General features: G+C 39.5%; 1 non-coding gene and 1 pseudogene across 1 annotated transcript; one reads left to right on the top strand and one right to left on the bottom strand.

The window, feature by feature from the left end:
* Positions 1-355: 355 nt before the first annotated feature.
* Positions 356-461, bottom strand: LOC148916869 (small nucleolar RNA R71). Its single transcript, XR_016127540.1, has one exon. It is a non-coding gene; the product is annotated as a small nucleolar RNA R71 (small nucleolar RNA).
* A 2925-nt stretch (positions 462-3386) lies between these two features.
* LOC103331092 (uncharacterized) overlaps positions 3387-20539 on the top strand; it is a 110415-nt pseudogene continuing 93262 nt past the window's right edge.

The following is a 20539-nucleotide window of genomic DNA, read 5'->3' as shown; positions in this document are numbered from 1 at the left end:
ATGACAACCGAGCTTTGGAAGATTATGCTCAACCGGTTATACCAAATTCACCTTCGTGCATCTTGCTGCCTACTGAAGCTAGAAATTATGAACTCAAATCTTCACATTTTCACATGCTTCCTTCTTTTTATGGTTTACCTAACGAAGATCCATTATACCGTATTAAGGAATTCTACAATGTTGTGAGTGGTTTACCTTCAGGAGAGTGAGTGAAGCAAATATGAGGATGAGGTTTTCCTTATACATTGAAAGATAGAGCAAAGAATTGGCTAATGACTTTGCTTTGGTTCACTCACCACTTGGGATGCCGTAGCTAAAAGTTTCTAGAGAAGTTTTCTCAACTCAAAAGACAGCTACGTTGAGAGGAAAATCTTTAACTTTAAACAAGATGATGGAGAACCTTTCAATGAATGTTGGGAGCGTTTCAAAGGCCTGTTGCTGCAATGTCCACATCATGGGTTACCTCTTTACTTACAAATGCAAATTTTTATGATGGACTAACCCAAAAATGTCAATCAACTGTGGATAATGCAGCAGGTGGATCTTTGAAGAAGAAAAATGCTCAAGAGTCATATAACATTTATGAGATGTTGGGATCTAATGCTCAACACAAAGATACAAGAGGTAAACGAGTTGGAATGTATGAAATGAGTTCTAATAATGATCTTGCTTTGCAGGTGGCTAGTTTGGAAAAGAAGCTCGATTATGTGCTCAATATGGTGCCTAAGATAGCTGAGGTGTGTGCCATTTGTAACATACCAGGTCATCCTACTTATCAATGCTCAGCTAGTGAGGCTTATCCCGAATTCGTTCAAGAGCAAGTGAATCTCATGAATTCTTACAATCAGAGGCCAAGGAATGACCCGTTCTCTAATACATATAACCCTGGTTGGAGAGATCATCCCAATCTCTCATGGAAGAATAACAATCAATTTCAAAATTTCCAACAAAGCCTGCCACTACGGCTTGAAGAATCTTGTCAAAATGCTAGCTCGAACACTGTTCAATTCCAGCAAACTACCAATAGTACTCTCCAACAACATTCAGATTGCTCTAACCAAAATGGAGACACAATTAGGTCAGATTGCTGATGCTTTGAGTCAAAGAGAACACAGAAATTTCCAAGCCAAGGTGATACTTCAAAGGAACCAAGAGCAGGCCAGCGGTCATAACACTTAGAAGTGGTAAGGTTATTAATAATGGAGTTGGGAATGAAGTTACTAATGAATCTGATCATGTGAATGCAGGCCCCACTCAAGAAGAGCATGAGAAACCGAAAGAAGATCCAAGCAATGCCACTTCTTCGTATGAAGCTCCAAATTTTCACAAGGCTGAAAAACCTTACACTCCTCCAATCCCATTTCCTGTAAGACTTGCCAAAAGCAAGCAAGATAAGTCATTTAAAGAAATTTTTGATATTTTAATTAAAGTGAATGTTAATTTACCTTTGCTTGATGTCATTAGGAATGTGCCAGCATATGGGAAATTTTTCAAGGAGCTAAACACTTATAAGAGGAAGTATGGACCTAATGAAAAGGTGATGGTGTCGAAAATGTGAGTCTGTGCTTCAAAGAAAGCTCCCACCAAAACTCAAGGATCCGGGCAGTTTTTCTATCAATATCACCATTGGAGACATGCTAGTTGAAAAGGCTATGCTTGACTTGGGGGCGAGCATCAATTTAATGCCCTATTCAGTGTACCTTCAATTAGGTTTGGGGGTTTGAAGGCAACAACTATTTCATTGCAACTTGCCGATCGATCGTGAAATATCCAAGAGGTATAGTGGAAGATATCTTAGTTCAAGTTGACAAACTAATTTTGCCTGCTGATTTTGTAGTGTTGGACATGGAAGAGGCTCTATACATGATCGTGAGTTACCTATTTTGCTTGGGAGACCCTTTATGGCCACGGCAAAGACTATCATAGGCGTGCAAAATGGTCTCCTCACCATGACTGTGCTAGGAGAAACTGTACAATTCAAAGTGTTTGAATCTCTTTCTCACCCTTCTAGTTCACTTGATTGTTGTTCGATTGATGTGCTCGATTCACTTGTTTTCTCTAAGTTTTTGCTGGCACAATCCAATAATCCATTACAATATGTTTTGAGTCAATCTCAAGATGACTTTGATGAAGAAGTGCTCATGGAGATGGTGGCAGCCTTGGAAGCATTAAAACCATATCCCCCCACTTTTTCACCTCCTATAGAGCCATTAGGACCACCTGCCACACATCTGGTTCCTTCATTGTTAACCCTCCAAAAGTTGAGCTTAAACCACTTCCATCACATCTAAAATATGCTTACCTAGTTGAGTTTGAAACTCTCCCAGTTATCATAGCATCTGACCTCACCCCTTTGGAAGAAGATAAGCTAATTAGGGTGCTAAAAGAGTTCAAATCAGCCATTGGTTGGTCTATTGCAGATATCAAGGGAATAAGCCCTACCATGTGCATGCATTGAATTTTATTGGAGGAAGGAGCGAAACCAACTCGTGAACCACAAAGAAGGCTCAATCCACACATGAAGGAAGTAGTGAGAGCTGAAGTGTTGAAGTTGTTAGATGTGGGTATCATATACCCGATCTCTTATAGCAAATGGGTCAACGTTGTTCACGTAGTGCCTAAGAGGATTGGAATCACAGTGGTAAAAAATGAGCATAAAGTGCTTGTTCAAATGAGACCTGCAGCTAGTTGGTTTGTTTGCACCGATTACAGGAAGTTGAATTCGTACACTAGAAAAGATTATTTTCCTATGCCTTTTATTGATCAAATGCTTGAGCGATTAGTGGTCACGCATATTATTGTTTTCTTGATGGATATTCAGGTTATAATCAAATTGCGATTGCTCGAGAAGATTAAGAAGACTACATTCACCTGTCCTTTTGGCACTTTTGCATATAGGAGGATGCCGTTTGGCCTTTGCAATGCCCGACAACATTCCAACGATGTATCTTGGCAATCTTTCAGATATGATTGAGAGATTTATTGAGAGTATTCATGGGCGATTTTTCAGTTTTGGTTCTTCTTTTGATACTTGTCTTAACCATCTCTCTCTAGTGCTTCAAAGATGTCAGGAAACAAATTTGATTCTCAATTGGGAAAAGTGTCAATTTATGGTGAAACAAGGTGTTGTGTTGGGGCATGTAATATCCAGCAAGGGTATTGAAGTTGACAAAGCAAAAATTGACATCATCTCAAATATGGCAGCCCCTACTTGATGAAGGGAGTAGAAGCTTTCTAGGACATGCTAGTTTTTATCGTCGTTTCATTAAGGATTTTTCCAAGATCACTCATCCATTGTGCAATCTTTTGGCGTATTTCACTTTGATAAAGATTGTATGAATGCATTTAATACCTTGAAATGTGAACTAACCTCTGCTCCTATCATTATGGCACCAGATTGGTCTTTGCCTTTTGAGCTAATGTGTGATGCCTCTGACTATGCTATTGGTGTTGTTTTAGGTCAAACAGTAAATAAGCTGCCACACGTAATCTACTATGCAAGTCAGACATTAAACGATGCTCAACTCAATTACTCTACAAGAGAAGGAGGCGCTTCTGTTGTTTTCGCTTTAGAAATTTCGTTCATATCTTGTTGGCTCTAAAGTTATTGTTTACTCTGATCATGCAGCTCTTAGGTTTTTGTTGACCAAGAAAGATGCTAAACCACATTTGATCAGATGGATACTCTTGTTACAAGAGTTTGACCTAGAAATTCGAGACAAGAAAGGGAGTGAAAATGTTGTTGCTTGATCACTTGTCGCGCCTTGTTGATGAAAACCATGGAGATGGACAAATTTTGCCTCTCAACGAATCATTCCCGGATGAAAAACTCTTTGTCATCCAAGATAAAGAGCCATGGTATGTTGATTTTGTCAATTATCTTGCTTCTGGTGTAATTAGAGATGATTTGACTTTTCAGGAGAGAAAGAAGTTCTTTTCAATGGTGAAACACTACATGTGGGATGAGCCCTATTTGTTCAAGTATTGCCCTGACCAAATCATTCGAAGATGTGTTCCGGAGAGTGAGCAGCAAAGCATACTAACATTCAGTCATGCATTGGCATGCGGAGGTCATTTCAGTGCCTAAAAGATAGCTTTAAAGGTTTTACAATCTGGTTTCTTTTGACCTACATTATTTAAAGATGCTTTTGATTTTTGCTCTAAGTGTGATAGGTGTCAGAAAATGGGGAGCATCAGTCGCAGGAATGAAATGCCATTAAACAACATTTTAGTGGTAGAGCTATTCGATGTATGAGGAATTGACTTCATGAGACCATTCCCATCTTCTTTTGGATACATATACATACTAGTGGCAGTAGATTATGTATAAAAATGGGTTGAGGCAACAGCTACAAGAACTAATGATCACAAAGTTGTTTTGAATTTTCTCAAAGATATGATTTCACTAGGTTTGGAACTTCGAGAGCTATCATTAGCGATGGTGGCAGTCACTACTGCAACAAACCTTTCGAGGCATTGATGAAGAATACAACATCACACATAAAGTGGCAACTCCATACCATCCTCAAACCTCTGGACAAGTGGAAATCAGCAATAGAGAAATAAAGAACATCTTGATGAAAACCGTCAGCCTTAAAAGGAAGGATTGGTCACTAAGGTTGAATGATGCACTTTGGGCGTATTGAACAGCGTACAAGACCCCAATTGGAATGAGCCCTTATCGACTGGTGTTTGGAAAGGCATGTCATTTGCTAATGGAGCTCGAGCACTGTGCATATTAGGCCATAAAGAAGTTCAATTTTGATCTCAAAGAAGCTGGTACAGTGAGGAAGCTCCAACTCAATGAGCATAAATGAATCATATGAGAATGCAAGGATCTACAAAGAACGAACCAAGCTCTACCATAACAAAGCAATTCTTAGGAAGGAGTTTCAACCAGGTATGAAAGTACTTTTGTATGACTCACGTTTGCGACTTTTTTCCAGGTAAATTGAAGTCTAGATGGGTTGGACCATTCAAAGTGCTTCAAGTATTTCCCCATGGAGCTATGGAGATAGAAAACATCAAGAATGGGACCCGTTTTAAGGTCAATGGACATCGTTTGAAGCCTTATTTGGAGAATGTTTCACAGGACCAGGTTTATGTAGTTATGGATTCTCTCAAGTTTATGACAACTTAGACACACTACCATGTCTTGCCTAGATATTAAATAAAGCGCTTGCTACGAGGCAACCTAGTTGGCTTTGTGTTCTTTTCCTTTTATTTGTGTTAGTTTTTAGTTTTTATTTTATTTCATTCCATGCACACTGCCAATTTGCATTGCATCCATTCCATTCATTTTTTTTTTAAGCATCGAGGACAATGTTTAGTTTAGGTTTGGGGGTGTGGGATTTTCATTTCTTTTTTAGTTTTGGTTAAGGTTTGCTTTTGCTTACTAATGTGAATGTATATGAGGGCTATGGTTTACAATGAGGACTACTGTCTTGTCATGAAAAAGTTCATATCATTAATTTTTTTTTTTTTTTCAAAGCTGTTACTCTTGGAATCATCGTGGTTAAAGTATTATGCTCAAATTCGGGAAAAAGAATTGTGGAGACTACCCTAGTGAGTGATTTTGAGCCTATTTACTTCTTTGAGAGGGTTTAAAGTGTTTGCACTCCTATCTTTTTGCTTCAATTTCATTTCAAATTATCTCATTATTTTTGTTTGATTGAACGCTAAGAATTGTTCTCTTTCCCAGATACCATGTGTTTGGTAACACTCATGAATCAACTCATTGAGATGATGTTAGGCTATGCATGTCTTAACCACCAAAAGGCCTAATTTCTTACCTTTATGTGTGTGCCATTGCCCCATTTTGAAGCCAATCATTTTTAGCCATTTTCTTTTCTCACTTTTTGTTTTCCCCATATCCTTTTTATCTCAATATGAGATACTTAGCCCATTACAGCTATACCCTATAGTTTGGGGAATACCAAAGTGATGAAGACAAAGATAATTCGAGCTCTACATCAAGAAAGTGGTGTGTACCGAGGTATGTGTGCTGGAATTGTAGAAAAAAGAAAGAAAAAAGAAACAAAGTTTTAGAAAAGAAAAGAAAAAAATCAAAGAGGATGTAATTTCTAAATCCTTCCATTATCGCACGGATCCTGGATGCCACAAACAAACAACAAAGATCAATTCAAGAAGAGAGCTTGCTGCTTTCACTAGGAAGACACTTTGGTATGTCCCAAGCTTTAGTATTTCCTATCCTTTCTTTCATAGCCCCTGACCTAAGCCTTAACATTACAAACCTTGTGAAAGACCTAGCTGATCTTTAAGGATGTATTCATGAGTGCTGCTAAGTATGTGTGCTATCCATATTCTTAGTGTTTGATTCCTTTCATGAGATCTGTCCAGAAATTGTGCTTTTATTTCATATTTCATATGTGAGGATTTTGATTTCCTTTTACATAACTTCACTCACATATGTTTGAGGAGAGACCATGCCTTAGGATCTGAGTGAAAATTTGAGTGATATCTGTGAGGACTAGAGTTGAGGCGATTTCTATCTTTGGCATTTGAGTATGGTGTCTTTGAAGTCATGGGACATGGAGTAATTATTTTTTACACTTTATGATATGATTCTTTCAAGTGGCAGACTAGTGGTTTGAATGTATGACTAAGCTTTCATTGGTTCTTATTAGTTTGCTATAAGTATGCTTTAACCAATTTGTTTGCAAGTATGCACAGATGTTTGTGGGTGTCATCACTTTGTAAACCCTCGGAGACACAACTCCTCCTACTAGGACACCTAGGGGTTTAAAGGCTTGTTGCACATACTCAGTGCAATCGTTTAGCCAGCAAAAGTGGTCTAGTTAGATTTTATTGTCTTGTGTTTTTAGTTTCATTTTGCTCGAGGACTAGCAAAAATCAGGTTTGGGGGTATTTGATAACTCATATATTTATACATTTATACCATCCATTTCTAGTCTATTTGTGATATTTTTGAGTTAAACATGTTGCATTTTACCCTATTTTGTGTTAGTATGCAGTTGCACCTACTTTAGGATCAAGTTGAAGGCAAAAGAAATCAAAACATGTCATTTTTGGAGCTGGCCATTATTCAAACGTGGAAACAAATTTAGTGACCTGTTTTGAAGTCCAAATAAATATCCAAAGCGAACCTGGCTTGTTTAAAGACTAAGAGCAGAATGGGAAAGCCTAGACATCCTTCTTTTTGTTATTCTCCCCTTTCACACACACTAAAACCCTAGCTGTTCCATATATTTCCACCAACAGGACTCATTGCGGAGGTGTTCTTGTAGTTCAACATCAGAATTGGTTCAAGGGTTTCCTCTCATGAATTTATCTTCACTCATGTTGTTTATTTTCGTTTTAATCTTTGTGAACATGATGTGTAACTAAATTCATAGCTAGGGATTGAGTCCAAAACTTGGGAACATCGTAATACGGTAGGAGGAGTCATTTGGTTGGTTTGGAGTGAAATCCAATCTCTAGAACTATGCAATAAACCAACCACTTCATTTCATGAACATTATACGAACATGAATTGTCTGTTTTCATGGACCAATCGATATCGGATTGAGTCCCAACCTTGGGGAACATCATAATATGGTGGGAGGTGTCATTTGGTGGGTTTGGAGTGAAATCCAATCTCCAGAACTATGCAATACACCAACCACTCCATTTCAGAAACAATAGATATCGGATTGAGTAGTCATTTGGTGGGTTTGGGGTGAAATCCAATCTCTAGAACTATGCAATACACCAACCACTCCATTTCAGAACCAACTTCGTGCGATCCGGAGTTGTCTGATTTCATGGACCAATCGATATCGGATTGAGTCCAAAACTTGATGAACATCATAATATGGCAAGAGAAGTCATTTGGTGGGTTTCAAGGGAAATCCAACGGCTAAAACTTTACCATACACTAACCACTCCATTTCCGAATGAACTTCGTACGAACCGAAATTGTCCGATTTAATGGACTAATCGATATCGGATTGAGTCCAAAACTTGGGGAATATAGTAATATGGTGGGTTTGGAGTGAAATCCAATCACGAATTATGCAATTCACCAACCACTCCATTTGAGCGAACTTCGTCGAACAGGAATAGTCAATTTCATGGACCAATCGACATAGGAATGTTTGGGAACATCGTAATACAGTGGGAGTCATTTGGTTGGTTTGGAGTGAATTCCAATCTCTAGAATTATGCAATACACCAACCACTCCATTCGAGCGAACCGTCGAACTGAATTGTCCGATTTCATGGACCAATCGACATCAGATTGAGTCCAAACCTTGGGGAACATCATAACACGGTGGGAGGAGTCATTTGGTGGGTTTTGGGTGAAATCAAATGGCTAAAACTATGCAATACATCAACCACTCTATTTCAGAACGAACTACGTACGAACTTGAATTGTCCGATTTCATGGACCAATAGATATCGGATTGAATCCAAAACTTGGGGAACATCGTAATATGTGGGGAGGAGTCATTTGGTAGGTTTGGAGTGAAATTTAATCCCTAGAACTATGCAATCCATTTCCGAACGAACTTCGCATGAACCGAAATTGTCCGATTTCATGGACCAATCGACATCGGATTGAGTCCAAAACTTGAGGAACATCATAATATGGTGGGATGAGTAATTTGGGGGGTTTGGAGTGAAATCCAATCACTAGAACTATGCAACACACGAACCACTCCATTTCAGAATGTTCTTCATACGAACTTGAATTGTCCGATTTCATGGACCAATCGACATCGGATTGAGTCCAAAACTTGGGGAACATCATAACACGGTGGGAGGAGTCATTTGGTAGGTTTGGAGTGAAATCCAATCCCTAGAATTATGCAATATGCCAACCAATCCATTTGAGCGAAACTTCGTACGAACTTGAAATGTCCGATTTTTAGGACCAATCGATATCGGATTGAGTCCAAAACTTGGAGAACATCGTAATATGGTGGGAGGAGTCATTTGTTGGGTTTGGAGTGAAATCCAATCTCTAGAACTAAGCAATACAGCAACCACTCCATTTGAGAACCAATCGATGTTGGATTGAGTAGCCATTTGGTGGGTTTTGGATGAAATCCCCTCTCTAGAACTATGCAATACAACAACCACCCCATTTCATAACCAACTTCGTACGATCCTGAATTGTCCAATTTCAAGGACCAATCGATATCGGATTGAGTCCAAAACTTGGAGAACATCATAATATGCCGGGAGGAGTCATTTGGTTGGTTTTGAGGGAAATCCAACAACAAAAACTTTACAATACACTAACCACTCCATTTCAGAGCGAACTCGCAGGAATTGTTCGATTTAAAGGACCAATCGATATCGGATTGAGTCCAAAACTTGGGGAACATAGTAATATGGTGGGAGGAGTTATTTGGTGTGTTTGGAGTGAAATCGAATCACTGGAACTATGCAATTACCAACAACTCCATTTCAGAACGAACTTTATGTACGAACCTGAATTGTCCGATTTCATGGACCAATCGACATCGGATTGAGTCCAAAACTTGGGGAACATCGTAATACGGTGGGAGGAGTCATTTGGTGGGTTTGGAGTGAAATCCTATCTCTAGAACTTTGCAATACACCAACCACTCCATTTTAGAACCAATCGATATCAGATTGAGTAGTCATTTGGTGGATTCGGGGTGAAATCCAATCTCTAGAACTATGCAATACACCAACCACTCCATTTCAGAACCAACTTCGTACGATCTTGAATTGTCCGATTTCATGGACCAATCGATATGGGATTGAGTCCAAAACTTGGAGAACATCATAATATGGCGATTGGAGTAATTTGGTGGGTTTTGAGCGAAATCCAATGGCTAAAACTTTACAATACACTAATCACTTCATTTTAGAACGAACTATGTACGAACTTGAATTGTACAATTACATGGACCAATCGATATCGGATTGAGTCTAAAACGTGGGGAACATCATACTATGTTGGGAGGAGTCATTTTGTGGGTTTGGAGTGAAATCCGACCTCTAGAACTGTGCAATACACCTGCCACCCCATTTTAGAACGAACTTTGTATGCGATCCTGAATCGTCCGATTTGATGGACCAATCGGTATCGGATTGAGACCAAAACTTAAGGAACATCATAATATGGTGGGAGGAGTCATTTGGTGGGTTTTTAGTGAAATCCAATCTCTAAAACTATGCAATACCCCAACCACTCCATTTCAAAATGAACTTCGTCTGAACTTGAATTGTCGATTTCATGGACCAATCGATATCAGATTGAGTCCAAAACTTGGGGAACATATAATATGGTAGGAGGAGTCATTTGGTTGGTTTGGAGTGAAATCCAATCTCTAGAACTATGCAATACACCAACCACTACATTTCAGAACGGACTTCATACGAACCTGAATTTTCCTATTTTATGGACCAATCGATATCGGATTCAGTTCAAAAATTCGTGAACATCGTAATGTGGTGGGAGGAGTCATTTGGTGGGTCTAGAGTGAAATCCAATCCCTAGAACTATGCAATACACCAACCACTCCATTTCAGACGAACTTTGTCGAACTGAATTGTCCAATTTCATGGACCAATCGATATCGGATTGAGTCCAAAACTTGGGGAACATCATAATATGGTGGGAGGAGTCATTTGGTTTGTTTTGAGTGAAATCAAATGGCTAAAACTATGCAATACCCCAACCACTCCAATTCAAAACGAACTTCGTACGAGCTTGAGTTGTCCGATTTCATGGACCAATCGATATCGGATTGAGCCCAACACTTGGGGAACATCATAATATGTTGGGAGGAGTCATTTGGTAGGTTTGGAGTGAAATCCAATCCCTAGAACTATGCAATATGCCAACCAATTCCTTTCAAAACGTATTTCGTACGAACTTGAAAGGTCCGATTTCTTGGACCAATCCATATCGGATTGAGTCCAAAACTTGGGGAACATCGTAATATGGTGGGAGGAGTCATTTTTTGGGTTTGGAATGTAATCCAATCTCTAGAACTATGCAATACCTCAACCACTCCATTTCAGAACGAACTTGTACGAACTGAATTGTCCGATTTCATGGACCAATAGATATCAGATTGAGTCCAAAACCTGGAGAACATCGTAATATGGTTGGAGGAGTCATTTGGGGGGATTGGAGTGATATCTAATCCCTAGAACTATGCAATACACCAACCACTCCATTTCATAACAAACTTAAATCTGCAAGATTGTCAGATTTCATGGACCAATCGATATCAGATTTAGTCCAAAACTTGGGGAACGTCATAATATGGTGCGAGGAGTCATTTGGTGGGTTTGGGGTGACATCCAATCTCTAGAACTATGCAATATGCCAACCAATCCATTTCACAGAACCTTATGCAGAACAAATGTCTGATTTCATGGACCAATCAATATCGGATTAATTCCAAAACTTGGGGAACATCATAACTTGGTGGGAGGAGTCATTTGGTGGGTTTGGGGTGAAATCCCATCTCTAGAACTATGCAACACACAAACCACTCCATTTCAAAACGAGCTTAGTACAAACCGGAATTGTCCGATTTCGTGGACCAATCGATATCGGATTGGGTCCAAAACTTGGGGAATATCATAATATGGTAGGAGGAGTCGTTTGGTGGGTTTGTAGTGAAATCCAATGGCTAAAACTATGCAATACACCAACCACTCCATTTGACAACGAACCGTGAAGTTGAATTGTCCGATTTCATGGAACAATCTATATTGGATTTAGTCCAAATTTTGGGGAACATCGTAATATGATGGGAGGAGTCATTCGGTCGGTTTTGAGTGAAATACAATCTCTAGAACCACGCAATACACCAGCCACTCCATTTTAGAACGAACTTAAATGCGATCTGAATTGTCCAATTTCATGGACCAATCGATATCAGGATTGAGTCCAAAACTCAGGGAAATATCATAATATCATGGGACGAGTAATTTAGTTGGTTTGAAGTGAAATCCAACGGCGAAAACTATTCAATACACCAACCACACCATTTCATAATGAACTTCGTACGAACTTGAATTCTCAGATTTCCTAGTCCAATCGATATTGGATTGAGTCCAAAACTTGGGGAACATTGTAATATGGTGGGAGGAATCGTTTGGTGGGTTGGGATTGAAATCCAATCTTTAGAACTATGCCATACATCAACCACTTCATTTCAGAACGAACTTCGTACGAACCTTAATTGTCGGTTTCATGGACCAATCGGTACCGAATTGAGTCCAAAACTTGAGGAACTTCATAATATGGTGGGAGGAGTCATTTGGTTGGTTTGGAGTGAAATCCAAGGGCTAAAACTATGCAATACAACAACCCCTCCATTTCAGAACAAACTTCGTACGAACATGAATTGACCAATTTCATGGAACAATCGTTATCGGATTGAATCCAAAACTTGGGGACCATCATGTAATACGGTGGGACGAGTCATTTAATGTGGGTATGGAGGGAAATCTTATCTCTAGAACAATGCCATACACCAAGCACTCCATTTAAGAAAGAACTTCATACAAACTGAATTGTCAATTTCATGGACCAATCGATACGGATTGAGTCCAAAACATGGGGAATATCATCATATCGCGGGAGGAGTCATTTGGTTGATTTAGAGTGAAATCCAATGGGTAAAACTATGCAATTCACCACCACTCCATTTGAGCGAACGAACTTATGAATCAATTGTCCGATTTCATGGACCAATCGATATCGGATTGAGTCCAAAACATTGGGAACATCATAATCTGGTGGTAGGATTCATTTGGTGGGGTTTGAGAGAAATACAATGGTCAGAACAATGCAATACAACAACCACTCCATTTCAGAATGAATTTCAAAAAAAACCTGAATTGTTCGATTTCATGGACCAATTGATATCGTATTGAGTCCAAAACATGGGGAACATTGTACAATGGTGGGAGGAGTCGTTTGGTGGGTTTTGAGTGAAATCCAAACTGCAGAACTATGCAATACACCCTCCACTCCATTTTAGGACGAACTTACGAACTTGAATTGTCCGATTTCATGGACCAATCGATATCGGATTGCGTCCAAAACATGGGGAACATCATAATATGGCAGGAGTAGTCATTTGGATTTGAATGAAATCCAATCCTAGAACTACATAATACACCAACCACTCCATTTAAGAACGAACTTCATAGAAACCTGAATTGTCCGATTTCATAGACCAATCGGTATCGGATTGAGTCCAAAACATAGGCACATCTTAATAAGGTAGGAGGAGTCATTTGGCGGGTTTTGAGTGAAATCCAATCTCTAGAACAATGCAATACTCCAACCACTCCATTTCAGAACGAACCATTACAAACTGAATTGTCGATTTCATGGACGAATCGATATCGGATTGAGTCCAAAACATGGGGCACATCATAATAAGGTGGGAGGAGTCATTTGGTATGTTTTGAGTGAAATCCAATCTCTAGAACAATGTAGTACCCCAAGCATTCCATCTCTGAACGAACTTCGTACAAACCTGAATTGTTCGATTTCATGGTCCAATCGATATTGGATTGAGTCCAAAACATGGGGAACATCATAATATGGTGGGAGGAGTCATTTGGTGGATTTTGAGTGAAATCCAATATTTAGAACTATGCCATGCACCCTCCACTCCATTTGAGCGAACTTCGTACAAACTTGAATTGTCCGATTTCTTGGATCAATTGATATCGGATTGAGTCCAAAACTTGGGGAACATCATAATACATTAGCTGGAGTCATTTGGTGGGTTTGGAGTGAAATCTAATCTATAGAACTATGCAATACACTGACCACTCCATTTAAGAATGAACTTACGAACTTGAATTGTCAATTTCATGGACCAATCGATATCGGATTGAGTCAAAACTAGGGAAACATCATAATATTGTGAGAGGAGTCATTTGGTTGGTTTGTCTGAAATCCGATGGCTAAAACTATGCACCCAACCACTCCATTTCGAATGAACTTCTGAACTTGAATTGTCCGATTTCATGAAAAAATCGTTATCGGATTGAGTCCAAAACATAATATGGTGTGAGGAGTCGTTTGGTGGGTTAGGTGAAATCCAATCTCTAGAACTATGCCATACACCACTCCATTTGAACGAACCGTCGAACCTTAATTATCCGATTTCATGGACCAATTGATCCCGGATTGAGTCCAAAACTTGGGGAAAATCATAATATGGTGGGAGGAGTTATTTGGAGAATTTTGAGTGAAATCCAATCCCTAGAACTATGCAATATTCTAGCCGCTCCATTTCAGAACGAACTTGTACGGACTTGAATTGTCCGATTTCGTGGACCAATTGATATTGGATTGAGTCCAAAACATGGGGAACATCACAATATGGTGGGAGGAGTCATTTGGTGGGTTTTGAGTAAAATTCAATCCCTAGAACTATGCAATACACCCTCCACTCCATTTCAGAGCGAACTTCGTCGATCTTGAATTGTCCGATTTCATGGACCAATTGATACAGATTCAGTCCAAAACTTGGGGAACATGATAATATCATGGGAGGAGTCATTTGGTTGGTTTGGAGTGCAATCCAATGGCTAAAACTGTGCAATACACCAACCACTCCATTTCAGAATGAACTTCGTACGAACCTGAATTGTCCAATTTCATGGACCGATTGATATCGGATTGAGTCCAAAACATGGGGAGCATCACAATATGGTGGGAGGAGTCATTTGGTTGGTTTTGAGTGAAATCCAATCCCTTGAATGATGCAATACACTAACCACTCCATTTCAGAACAAACTTCGTGAACACAAATGCCCGATTTCATGGACCAATCGATATCGTATTGAGTCGAAAACATGGGAAACATCATAATGTGGAGGGAGGAGTCATTTGGTGGGTTTGGAGTGAAATCCAATCCCTAGAACTATGCACACTCCAGAACTATGAAATACACCCTTCACTCCATTTGAACGAACTTTGTATGCGAACTTGAATTGTCCGGTTTCATCGACCAATTGATATCGGATTGAGTCCAAAACTTGGGGAACATCATAATATATTGGGAGTTGTTCGGTGGGTTTGGAGTGAAATCCAATCTATACACCGACCACTCCATTTAAGAACGAACTTCATACTGAACTTGAATTCTCCGATTTCATAGTCCAATCGATATCGGATTGAGTCCAAAACTTGGGGAACATTGTAATATGATGGGAGGAGTCGTTTGGTGGGTTGGGAGTGAAATCCAATCTCTAGAACTATGCCATACGGACCACTACATTTCAAAGCGAACTCGAACTGAATTGTCAATTTCATGGACCAATCGATAGGATTGAGTCCAAAACTTGGGAACATCATAATATGGCGGGAGGAGTCATTTGGTGGGTTTGAAGTGAAATCCAATCTCTAGAACTATGCATACACCAATCTCATTTGAATGAACTTCATACGAACTGAATTGCCGATTTCATGGACCAATCGATACTGGATTGAGTCCAAAACTTGGGAACAACATAATATGGTGGGATGAGTCATTTGGTGGGTTTGATGTGAAATCCAATCTCTAGAACTTTGCCATACACCAACCACTCCATTCTGAATGAACTTCATACGAACTGAATTGTCCGATTTGATGCACCATTCGATATCGGATTGAGTCTAAAACTATGCAATCGCCAAACACTCCGTTTCAAAAGAACTTCAGACTGAACTGAATTCTCCGATTTCATGGACCAATCGATATAGGTGAGTCCAAAACTCGAGGATCATAATATCGTGGGAGGAGTCATTTGGTGGGTTTGGAGTAAAATCAATCCTAGAACATGCCATACACCACTCCATTTTAGAAGCGAAGTTCGAACGAATTATCCGATTTCATGGACCAATCGCATCAAATTGGTCCAAAACATGGGGAACATCATAACATGGTGGGAGGAGTAATTGGATGGGTTTTGACCAAATCAATCTCTAGAGCTATGCAATCCACCCACCACTCCATTTGAATGAACTTCGTACGAACATGAATTATCCGATTTCATGGACCAATCGATATCGGATTGACTCCAAAACATGGGGAACATTTGGTGGGTTTTGAGGAAATCCAATCTCTAGAACTATGCAATACAACAACCACTCGATTTGAGAAGAACTTCATACGAACTGAATGGTCCGATTTCTTGGACCAATAGATATTGGATTGAGTCCAAAACGAGGGGGAACATCATAACATGGTAGGAGGAGTCATTTGGTGGGTTTTGAGTGAAACTCAATCACTAGAACTTTGCAATACACCAACCACTCCATTTCAGAACGAACGACGAACTTGAATTGTCCGATTTCATGGACCAATGGATGTCGGATTGAGTCCAAAACATGGGGAACATCATAATATATTGGGAGGAGTCGTTTGGAGGATTTGGAGTGAAATCCAATGCCTAAAACTATGCAATAAACCAACCACTCTATTTACGAAATAACTTCGTATGAACTGAAATGTCCGATTTCATGGACCAATAGATAGCTGATGGAGTCCAAAACGTGGGGAACATCATAATATGGTGGGAGCAGTCATTTGGGGGTTTTGAGTGAAATCCAATCTCTAGAACTATGCAATGCACCAACCACTCCATTTCAGAACGAACTTCGTACGAACTGAATTGTCCGATTTCATGGACCAATGGATATAGGATTGAGTCCAAAACATGGGGAACATCATAATATATTGGGAGGAGTCATTTAGAGGGTTTGGAGTGAAATCCAATGCCTAGAACTATGCAATACACTAGCCACTCTATTTAAGAATTAACCGTCAGAACACAGAAATGTCCGATTTCATGGAGCAATGATATGGGATTGAATCCAAAACGTGGGGAACGTCATAATATGGTGGGAGGACTCATTTGGGGTTTTGAGTGAAATCCAATCTCTAGAACTATGCAATACACCAACCACTCCATTTACGAATTAACTTCGTACGAACACTGAAATGTCCAATTTCATGGACCAATAGATAGCGGATTGAGTCCAAAACGTGGGGAACATCATAATATAGTGGGAGGAGTCAGTTGGGGGTTTTGAGTGAAATCTAATCTCTAGAACTATGCAATACACCAACCACTCCATTTCAAAACGAACTTCGTACGAACTCAATTGTACGATTTCATGGACCAATCGATATTGAGTCAGTCAAAACATGTTGAACATCATAATATGGTGGGAGGAGTCATTTGGTGGGTTATGAGTGAAATCAATCCCTAGAGCTTTGCAATACACCAACCACTCCATTTGAACGAACTTCGTACGAACAGAATTGTCCGATTTCATGGACCAATGGATATAGGATTGAGTCCAAAACATGGGGAACATCATAATATATTGGGAGGAGTCATTTAGTGGGTTTGGAGTGAAATCCAATGCCTAGAACTATGCAATACACTAGCCACTCTGTTTAAGAATTAACTTCGTCCGAACTGAAATGTCCGATTTCATGGACCAATAGATAGCGGATTAAATCCAAAACGTGGGGAACGTCATAACATGGTGGGATGAGTCATTTAGGGGTTTTGAGTGAAATCCAATCTCTAGAACTATGCAATGCACCAACCACTCCATTTCAGAACGAACTGCAGATTTACTGAATTGTCGATTTCATGGACCAATCGATATTGGATTGAGTCCAAAACATGTTGAACATCATAATATGGTGGGAGGAGTCATTTGGTGGGTTATGAATGAAATCCAATCTCTAGAACTATGTAATACACCAACCACTCTATTTTGGAATGAACTTCGAAAAAAACCTGAATTGTCCGATTTCATAGATCAATCGATATTGGATTGAGTCCAAAACATGGGAAACATCATAATATATTGGGAGGAGTCATTTGGTGGGTTTGGTGTGAAATCCAATCCCTAGAACTATGCAATACACCAACCACTACATTTCAAATTGAACTTCATACGAACCTGAAATGTCCGATTTCATGGACCAATCGATATCGGATTGAGTCCAAAACATTTCGAACATCATAATACGGTGGGATTAGTCATTTTGTGGGTTTGAGTGAAATCAATCCTAGAACTATACAATACACCACCACTACATTTCGGACGAACTTTGTAATGAAATGTCGATTTCATGGACCAATCAATATCGGATTGAGTCCAAAAGCGTGGGAAACAACATAATATATTGGGAGGAGTCATTTGGTGGGTTTGGAGTGAAATCAAATCCCTAGAACTATGAAATACACCAACCACTCCATTTCAGAATGAACTCGTACGAACCAATGGTCCGATTTCATGGACCAATCCACATCGGACTAAGTCCAAAACATGGGCAACATCATAACATGGTGGGAGGAGTCATTGGATGGGTTTTGAGTGAAATCCAATCTCTAGAACTATGCAATCCACCCATCACTCAATTTTAGAATGAACTACGTACGAACCTGAATTCTCCGATTTCATGGACCAATCGATATTGGATTGAGTCCAAAACATGGGGAAAATCATAATATGATGGGTGGAGTCATTTGGTGGGTTTGGAGTGATATGCAATCCCTAGAAATTTCCAATACACCAACAACTCCATTTCAGAACCGAACTGAATTGTCCGATTTCATGGACCAATCGATGTCGGATTGAGTCCAAAACGTGGGGAACATCATAATATGGTGCGAGGTGTCATTTTGTGGGTTTATAGTGAAATCCAATCACTAGAACTATGCAATACACCAACTACTACATTTAATAACGAACCGTACGAACCTTAATTGTCCGGTTTGATGGACCAATCGATATCAGATTGAGTCAAAACATGGGGAACATCATAATATCATGGGAGAAGTCATTTCGTAGGTTTGGAGTGAAATCCAATGGCTAAAATGCAATACACAACTACTCCATTTCTAACGAACTTCGTGCGAACACAGAATTATCGATTTCATGGACCAATCGATATCGGATTGAGTCCAAAATATAGGGGAACATCATAATATGGTGGGGGAAGTCATTTGGTGGGTTTTGAGGAAATCCAATCTCTAGAACTATGAAATACAACAATCACACCATTTGAACGAACCCGTACAACAATTGTCCGATTTCATTGACCAATCGATATCGGATTGAGTCCAAAACATGGGAACAACATAAAATCGTAGAGTCATTTGTTTGGTTGGATTGAAATCCAATTGCTACAACTATACAATACACCAACCACTCCATTTGAGCGAACTTCATACAAACCAGAATTGTCCGATTTCATGGACCAATCGATATCGGATTGAGTCCAAAACTTGGGAAACATCATAATATGGTGGGAGGATTCATTTGGTTGGTTTAGAGTGAAATCTAATCCCTAGAACTGTGCAATACACCACCCACTCCATTTCTGAACAAACTTCATACGAACCAGAATTGTCCGATTTCATGGACCAATCGATATCGGATTGAGTCCAAAACATGGGAAACATCATAATATGGTGGGAGGATTCATTTGGTTGGTTTGGAGTGAAATCCAATGGCTAAAACTAAGCAACACACCAACCGGACTATTTATGAACAAACTTGCAGACAATTGAATTGTCCGATTTCATGGACCAATCGATATCGGATTTTGTCCAAAACTCGGGGAACATCATAATATCATGGGAGGAGTCATTTGTTGGGTTTGGAGTGAAATCCAATCCCTTGAACTATGCCATACACCAACCACTCCATTTCGAATGAACTTAGTGCAGACAATTGCGTGATTTCATGGACACATCGATATTGGTTTGAGTACAAAACAAGGGGAACATCATAATATGGTGGAAGGAGTCATTTGGTGGGTTTTGGTGAAATCAATCCTAGAACTATGCAATACACCAACCATTCCATTTGAGCGAACTTTGAACATCAATTGTCCGATTTCATGGACCAATCGATTTTGGATTGAGTCCAAAACTTTGGGAACATCATAATATATTGGGAGGAGTCATTTGGTGGGTTTGGGTGAAATCAATTCCTAGAACTATGCAACACTAACCACTCCATTTGGGAATGAACTTCAGATTGTCGATTTCATGGAACAATCGATATCGGATTGAGTCCAAAACAAGGGAACATCATAATATGGTGGGAGATTCATTTGGTTGGTTTGGGTGAAATCCAATCCTTAGAACTCTGCAATACACCACAATGAACTTCAAACGAACCAGATTGTTTTCATGGACCAATTGATGTCGGATTGAGTCCAAAACACAGGAATATCACAATATGGTGGGAGGATTTGAGGACCAATCAATATTGAATTTTGTCCAAAACATAGGGTACATCATAATATGGTGGGAGGAGTCATTTGGAGGGTTTTAAGTAAATCCAATCCCAAGAACAATGCAATACACCAACCAATCCATTTTAGAACGAAGTTCGCATGCTGAACTGAATTGTCCGATTTCATGGACCAATCGAAATCGGATTGAGTCCAAAACTTGGGGAACATCATAATATCGTGGGAGGAGTCATGTTGGTTGGTTTGGAGTGAAATCCAATGGCTAAAACAATGCAATACAC

The sequence above is a fragment of the Prunus mume genome, linkage group LG5 (assembly GCF_029339155.1).
Source record: "Prunus mume cultivar Tortuosa linkage group LG5, ASM2933915v1, whole genome shotgun sequence".
Classification (NCBI taxonomy): domain Eukaryota; kingdom Viridiplantae; phylum Streptophyta; class Magnoliopsida; order Rosales; family Rosaceae; genus Prunus; species Prunus mume.
This window is presented reverse-complemented; position numbering and strand designations above follow the sequence as displayed.